We start from the raw sequence: 8,942 nt of genomic DNA, 5'->3' as shown, positions 1-8,942 counted from the left end.
GAGCAGGTGCCCAGGTAACCACAGAATATTTGTATCGCATTGTTAGGCCACTGATAAAGATCGGTGAAATATTTGACTAAACATTGTATTTAAGATTATTTTTCTAACCCAGTCTGAAGTTTATGTCCTGTGCTGTAATGTAAATCTGGGTGACTGGGTGGCCTTAGTTCTCTGTTTGTGAGCTGTTGCCACAAATTTGGCGCCGTCATTCTTGACAGAGAAATGTAGGAAGGAGGTTCCTGATGAATGACTAGTCCAAGACCAGACCTTGCACACAGATTCAGATGTGGAGGAATCTCTTCACCCAGAGAGAGATGAGTCTGTGGAATTCTCTGCTGAGGCCAAAACACTAAAGATATAGAAGAAAGATGCAGTCATGATTCTTAGGACGAATGGGATCAAGAGGTATAGGGAGAAAGCAGGAGCAGGGAGTTGAATTGAATGCTCAGCAGTGATCAGATTGAATGGGAAGCAGGTTCAAAGGGCTGAATGGCCTCATCCTGCCTCTGTGTTCAATGTTTCTATCTCCAGTCACTGGAGGCCTGTGACCAGTGGAGTGTCACAAAGATCAGGGCTGTGTCCACTACTTTTCGTCATTTATATAAATAATTTGGATGTGAACATAGGAGGTATAGTTAGTAATTTTGCAAATGACACCAAAATTGGAGGTGTAGTGGATAGCAAAGAAGATTACAATGTGATCTTTATCAAATGGACCAATGGGCAGAGAAGTGACAGATGGAGTTTAATTTAGATAAATGTGAGGTGCTGCATTTTGGAAAAGCAAATCTTAACAGGACTTACACACTTAATGGTAAGGTCCTCGGGAGTTTTGCTGAATAAAGAGACCTTGGAGTGCAGGTTTTGTAGCTACTTGAAAGTAGAGTTGCAGGTAGATAGGATAGTGAAGAAGGCATTTTGTATGCTTTCCTTTATTGGTCAGAGTGTTGAGTATAGGAGTTGGGAGAAAGTGAGGACTGCAGATGCTGGAGATCAGAGCTTAAAAATGTGTTGCTGGAGTTGAGAGGTCATGTTGCAGCTGTACAAGATGTTGGTTAGGCCACTTTTGGAATATTGCGAGCAATTCTAGTCTCCTTTCTATCGAAAGGATGTTGTGAAACTTTAAAGAGTTCAGAAAAGATTTATAAGGGTATTGCCACGGTTGGAGGATTTGAGCTATAGGGAGAGGTTGAATAGGCTGGGGCTGTTTTCCCTGGAGATTCGGAGGCTGAGGGATGACCTTGTAGAGGTTTATAAAATCATGAGAGGCATGGATAGGATAAATAGACAAAGTATTTTCCCTGGGGTGGGGGAGTCCAAAACGAGAGGGCATAGGTTTATGGTGAGAGGGGAAAAATATAAAAGGGACCTAAGGAGCAGCTTTTTCACACAGTGGGTGTGCATGTATGGAATGAGCTGCCAAAAGAAGTGGTGGAGGCTGGTACAATTGCAGCATTTAAAAGGCATCTGGATGACTATATGAATAGGAAGTGTTTGGAGGGATATAGGCCAAGCGCAGGCAAATGGGAGTAGACTACTTTCAGATGTCTGGTTGGCATGGGCGAGTTGCACCAAAGGGTCTGTTTCCGTACTGTACATCTCCATGGTTTATGACTCTAATCCTGTTCAGATTCATTTTGCCTTTGATGGAAGGGTTAGCTCAGCTTCTTGTTAAAACGTCTGAAGGTATTGGAGGGAAATAAAATTCTCATTTACCCAAGTGGCCAGAAGATCTTCCACCAATACTCAGATTTGATTATAATCAATGAGCAATAAATTTCCTGCAAGCAGGAGCCTAATATCCATTTGTTGTAGTCTTAAATATTGATGTAATCTTCAAACATTCCTCTGTTGTGTATTTTGTGTATAAAGGAGATTGTGACATTGCTTGATTTTCACTCCCTGTCAAAATATTTATGGTTCGTTAAATGTCTGTAAATTGAGCAGCTTATTTTGTGCATACTACACTGGGAAGGTTAAACCTCTCAGAATAGGATTTGCCCGTTTGTAAACATGCATTCTAATTTGTTGAAATGACATTTTCTTTTACTGGAATTTGAAGTTTCAATAGCAATTTGATTGGGTCTGTTTTTCTAGTGATATATCTATTGGGGATGGTTACAGATTAATTCACAATACTTGACCAGAAAACTATGGACTTTTTAAATTGACCTATCATTGCAGAGTTGTCTTGTTAGTTTAGTCCTATTGCTTACTCAGTCTAACTACAGCTCCCCATTCTTCATGAATCAGAAAATCTTGCCTGGAGATTTTCGGCAGTGGGCATTTGTAGACAAAATGTTACATCTGATTCTGTCACCAATATCAACATTCATAGAGTCATACAGCATGGAAACAGAGCCTTCGGTACAATTCGTCCATGCCAACCAGATATCAATCTAGTCCCATTTGCCAGCACTGGCCCATATCCCTCCAAACCCTTCCTATTCATATACCCATCCAGGTGCCTTTTTTAGATTAGATTAGATTACTTACAGTGTGGAAACAGGCCCTTTGGCCCAACAAGTCCACACCGACCCATTGAAGCGCAACCCACCCAGACCCCTACATTTACCCCTTCACTTAACACTACGGGCAATTTAGCATGGCCAATTCACCTGGCCTGTACATCTTTGGACTGTGGGAGGAAACCGGAGCACCCGGAGGAAACCCACGCAGACACGGGGAGAATGTGCAAACTCCACACAGTCAGTCGCCTGAGGTGGGAATTGAACCCGGGTCTCTGGCGCTGTGAGGCAGCAATGCTAACCACTGTGCCACTGTGCTGCCCACTGTGCCCCCCCCGCTGTAATTGTGCCAGCCTCCATTACTTCCTCTGGCAGCTCATTCCATACATGCACCACCCTCTGCATGAAAAAGTTACCCCTTTGGTCCTTTTTCTATCTTTCCCCTCTCACCCTAAACCCTATGCCCTCTAGTTCTGGACTGCCCTACCCCAGTGAAAAGACTTTGCCTATTTATCCTATCCATGCCCCTCATGATTTTATAAACCTCTATGAGATCACCCTAAGTATGTTTTTATGTATTTAAAGTTGTGGAAGGAATGGCAATTTCAAAAAATGATGTGATGTATTTTCTTCTTTTTATGATAAACAAAAACATAATTCCAACAAATTTGAATGCATATTTACAAATTGGCAAATCCTATTTTGATAAGTTTAACCTTCCCAATGTAATATGCACGAAATAAACTGCTCAATTTATAGACATTTAATGAACCATGTATTTAACGAAGATGTATTTTCTTCTTTCTATGATCCCTGTGATATCGATCCAACAAAGCTTTTAAAAGAAGACAGAATTGAAGGTAATATGACATACATGTGATGATTAAAATATGGAGAAGATCATGAGTCTGCTGCACACCACAGATCAATGCTGGTACAGAATTCTTGACTCCTCCAATCTTTGGCGAGTAAGTTTTACATTCTCATGTCTGTTAGCTTTTTGAAAAGGCATTATAATCATTGAGGAACAATCTCTCGCCAGACAAGTAATTGGTGATGGGTTCAACCTGAGAGGCATCTCTGGCAAGTAGCAACATTAAAAAGTGACTTTCATAGTATCCTTATCCAGCTGTGGGAATAGAAAGTGCACTGTTGTCATCATTCAACATCACACAGCAAAAATCCAATTGAGCTGATGCGTGGTGGTAACTAAGGATACGGTTAATGTCCAAGTTGATGTCCCGGACTTGTTGAGTTTCTCTTTCCCTTTTAATTTCTTATTTACAGTTATTTCCGGGATGGAACTTGCATCTTCGCCAGTGAAGAAAGATGCAAATTAGGCGTTTGGCACAGATCTGCCATTTCTTTATCCTCCTTTGCCAATTCCCCAGATTTCTTTCACCCAGGTTCAACATTTACTTTGTTACCTTGAATTTCATTTTTTAACATACACAACATTTTTTCCTTTCTTGTTTTTCTATTTTTAGCTAATTCTCTCACACTCTAATTTTCTCACTTTTTATATCTCTTGTTTTATTTGTAATTTTTGTCCAGTCATCAGTCTTTGCACAATTAAATGTGTTTCTTTGTGTTTAGTAGTACGTTTGAATTTTTCAGTGACAGTTGGTTCATCCCATAGAATGTTTGTTGTGTGCTGGAATTAATCAATGCACTTTCTGGTACATCTCTTTAATGTTTGCCTTTTCATCTCTATTCATATAACCTTAAACTAAATTGACAGTTTACTTTCACTAGTTCTGCTTTCATGCCCTCACAACTGTCCTGTTCAAATTGAACATAATCTTAGAATCATGAAGTTCTTACAGTGGGGATGTCGTCCATTTGGATTATTGAGTCCACACCAACTTTCTGAAGAACATCCTAACTAGACCCTCCCCTTTTACTGTAACCTTACATTTCCCATCTCTAATTCACTTAAATTGCATATCCCTAGGCATTATGAGAAATGTAACACAGCTCATCCATCTCACCTGCACATCTTTGGACAGCAGGAGGGTACTGGAGCATCTGCAGATAACATTCATTTATACAGGGAGAATGTATAAACTCCACACAGTCACCCAAGGTTGGAATTGCACCCAGGCCCTTGGGGCTGTGAGGCAGCAGTGCTAAGCATTCAGCCACCATGCTGTGCTAGGCAGCAGGTCTATGCTTCCCGCCCTTAAACTCTATATAAATGCAATCATATTAGGGTCACTGCCAGTGAGGGGCAGTTTCACGATAAGGTCAGTAATTAATCTGATCTCAAAACCAGCTTGCTCATTGTTAATATCATACATGCTGGTCAAAGAAATTGCCCTGAAAAAAGTCAATTCATTCTTCCTTTTGACTACTCTATCCCTTCTGATTTTTCCAGCCCATATGTTGGTGACAATCCCCCAGGATAATCTTTGCACTCTTTTGACAAGCTCCCATAATTTCTTGCTGGGTATTCTGTCCCATCTTATGGTTACAGATAGGCAGCCTGCACAAAATCTCCACAAATTGGAGATGTAGTGGACAGCAAAGGAGGTGACCTCAGAGTACAACGGGATCTTGATCAGATGGGTCAATGCGCTGAGTAGTGGCAGATGGAGTTTAATTTAGATGAATGCAAGGTGATGCATTTTGGAAAAGCTATTCATAGCAGAACTTATACTTATTGGTAAAGCCCGAGGGAGCATTGCTGAACAGACATCTTGCAGTGCAGGTTCATATTTCCTTGAAAGTAGAGTTGCAGATTGACAGTGCAGTGCATAAGGCGTTTGGTATGCTTTCCTTTATTGATCAGAGTATTGAGTACAGGAGTTGGGAGGTCATGTTGCGGCTGTACAGGATGTTGGTTAGGCCACTGTTGGAATATTGCATGCAATTCTGGTCTCCTTCCTAGCAGAAGGATGTTGTGAAACCTGAAAGGGCTCAGAAAAGATTTGCAAGGATGTTGGAGGATTTGTGCTATTGGAAGAGGCTGAACAGGTTTGGGCCGTTTTCTCTGGAGCATTGGAGGCTGAGGGATGATCTTATAGAGGTTTATAAAATCATGAGGGGCATGGATAGGATAAATAGATGATGTCTTTTCCTTGGGGTGGGGGAGTCCAGAACTAGAGGGCTTAAGTTTAGGGTGAGAGAGGAAAAATATTAAAAGGACCTAAGGGGCAACTTTTTCACGCAGAGGGTGGTGCGTGTACAGAATGAGCTGCCAGAGGAAGTGGTGGAGGCTGGTACAATTGCCTCATTTAAAAGGCATCTGGATGGGTATATGAATCGGGAAGAATTTAGGGGATATGGGCCGGGTGCTGCTCAGTTAGGATAGGATATCTGATCAGCATGGACGAGTTGGACTGAAGGGTCAGTTTAGATTAGATTACTTACAGTGTGGAAACAGGCCCTTCGTCCCAACAAGTCCACACCAACCTGCCGAAGCGCAACCCACCCCCCTACATTTACTCCTTCACCTAACCAGCACATTTTTAGACTCTGGGAGGAAACCCACGTAGACACGGGGAGAATGTGCAAACTCCACACAGTCAATTGCCTGAGGCAGGAATTGAACCTGGGTCTCTGGCGCTGTGAGGCAGCAGTGCTAACCACTGTGCCACCGTGCCACCCTGTACGTCTGCTGTACATCTCTAACACTCTAAATCACCTCTTGCTTTTATCATGCCCAGTCTCGACTCAGACTGCTTCTATATCCTGCCTTTCCTCGATTTAGGTCACTCCTTTGTTGTCCTAATATAACATTCAAATAACAGAGCCAATCCTCTACAGTTTCCCAGCTTCCTGCTGTCCCTAAATGTCATATACCCAATTTTCGTTGCCCCGCAGTCAGGTCTCAGTACTTGCCAGTAGGACTGACTTATTTATCTCGATTTGTATTACTAGTTCATCCACTTTGAGTTGTTAAATGAATTCAAACACAGTGCCTCAAGCTTTGACTTTTTAAAATTATTTTTGGATCATGTAGCCCAGGGGTGCGGAACCTACAGCCTTCTAGGCCACTGCGTGTGGCCTTTTGAATGAATCCAAATTTTGCAGAACAAATCTTTTATTTTTTATTAATATGTTTTTCTTCGTCCTTTATTATTTTTATTTTAATCTTAAAATGAATGTACTTAAAATACCAGAGAGTAAAAGAAAATTCAGTGAAATAATCCTCACAGACTGACCACCACAATTAAAAAAATAATAAGTCATAAGGGCTATTTCGACACCTGCTATGCTTATGATTTAGTTATTTTAGTTAGTTAGTACATAGTAGTTAGATTTTAACAAAATAATGTGAATTTTGAAGAATATACAATTGAAGTTTCTTGGTTGCGGCCTTATTAGATTACAACTAACATAATGCAGCCTTCCAACATGAAAAGGTTCCCCACCTCTGATCTAGCCCAATCTGTTGATTTGGCTTGAGATCTATATCCTCAGTACTGCCCTGTAATTGTCTGCTTATAATTTCCCACGTCAATTTTTGTCCTCTGTTGCCTCTTCCTGACTCTTTGACTCACCAAATCTTCGAAAACCTGGGCCATTATCATCAAAATTTAGTTGAAAATCCCGCTCCACTTCACGAGATATCAGTATGGTTCAGGTGTAATCTGTCACAGTGGCACAGATCCCACATTCCCCAGTACTGGAGCAAATGCCCGACTAATTGTAATCCACATCTCCCACATCAAACTTTCAGCCGTACATTCATCTCTCCAGCTTTGATCTCCAACTTGAACAGAGATAGGGAGATTTAGAGGCTGTTTATGATGTAATGGGAGTTAGGGAGTGTTGTGTAGTGGTGGTCTGGTATGGTGGTTGGATTTTAAAGGTAAATTTGACGGCATAAATCACTTTGCATTAGTCCTACTCTCTATCATGTGCTGCTACATAACAAAAGAGATACAGAAAGACAGAGAGAGAGAGAGAACTGTATGTGTGTGAATACTATGCCTGTGTGTTTCCTCATTTTGTAAGGCATAAAAAGGTAAAAGGCAAAGTCACCATAGTCATGTTGGATAATGGGCTGCTCTCCATCAAAGAAAGACTGATGGTGGCTTAGCCTTCAGGGCACCATGTGTGATGATGTTGCTCCTTTAACAAGGTAAGGTAGTATCTGGCTTTTTATCAAAGAGGTCATAAATGCGTAGATTCCAAAGTGTCTGGGTTTATCTACATGAAGAAGCTTTTAAGCTTTTAAATAAATACTTTTACAATGAAAGGGAGTGGCCAGTTCTCCCAGCTTACCTTTTCTCGGGTTTGGTTTGGTTTAAGCAAACAGTCTAGCTGGTCAGAGGCTGCTGGTCAAAGGAACAGCTGCATGGAAGAAGATGTGCCAGGCTGAATCTCTGCCATCCCTCTCTCCTGTAAGACACGGTGTTTGATTTTAACTTTTTGCCAAGGAGTGTTTATGGGGATTGTTGCAGGAATTTGGAACAGCATCATTAAGTTGGGATCATCTGTTGGGTTTTCGGATCGGTTAAGTTATTCTGCACTCTGTTCTCTTTTGTTTGTCTTACATTCAGTAAATAAATCCGATTTTGTTGAAAACCGAGGGCTTTTGACCAGGTGCATCACCAGGAATATCCATCTTATATCTGCTCAAAACAATGAGAAAAGTTCATGTCTGGGCTACCTTCTTGAAAAGTTTTAAAGGGGTCTGTCCTGGTCCATAACACGTGCCTCAGGTGAGAGGTGAGTTTGAGAAGGGCAGCTCTTCATGCTAAATTAAACCCAGCTGAATTAAACCCATACTGTTGGCATTCCTTCTATCGCAGATAAGTCATCCATGCTGTTCAAAACTGAACTAATCAACTCATAATTGAGTGTGAGTGTATGCCTGTGTGTGTGCATTGCTGATATTAACAGTGTGTGTGTACTCATGCAAGAAGTCTGTGTCAGTGTTCCAGTAAATGAGTGTGTTTGTGTAAGTGTCCGAGAATGTGAGAATGCATGAGCTTGGAACATATGTGTGTGCATCAGTGAGTGTTTGAATTTGTATGTGCATATTTGTTTGTGAGGAATATGTATGTGTGTGTGCGATTGTAAGCATGTGTGAGATAGATATGTGTAAAATGTGAGTCCATATGTTTGTCAGTTTCTGTGTCTGCGACTTTGTTTGGAGGGGAGTCCATTTTCTTGTGTGCTTCTGTCTCTTTGTGAAAAGTATGTGATCAGTCTATGCATGTTTTGAGCAAGTGTCAGTATTTATGTGTGTACATTTGGGAGTCAGTGTGGTTCACTAATGCCCTCAGTAGCTGAGATGACCTCCACAAAGTTCTGTAGGATATCTTTGCTCTTGAATCAGCATTATTCCTGGTAGCTGCAGTGATGGCAAACCTCACATTCTCTACAGTAAAGTGCACATTACTGCTGGCCACACATTTGGGAGCTGATATAGCTGCATGAGGAGGTTAAACATTTAATGTTCAAATAGATAACGAATTGTTTAAACAAGTCAAATCTCTTGCGAAAAGTCCAGAAGGGGAA

Source organism: Chiloscyllium plagiosum, chromosome 47 (genome assembly GCF_004010195.1).
Source record: "Chiloscyllium plagiosum isolate BGI_BamShark_2017 chromosome 47, ASM401019v2, whole genome shotgun sequence".
Taxonomy (NCBI): Eukaryota; Metazoa; Chordata; class Chondrichthyes; order Orectolobiformes; family Hemiscylliidae; genus Chiloscyllium; species Chiloscyllium plagiosum.
Note: the sequence above shows the minus strand (reverse complement) of the source record.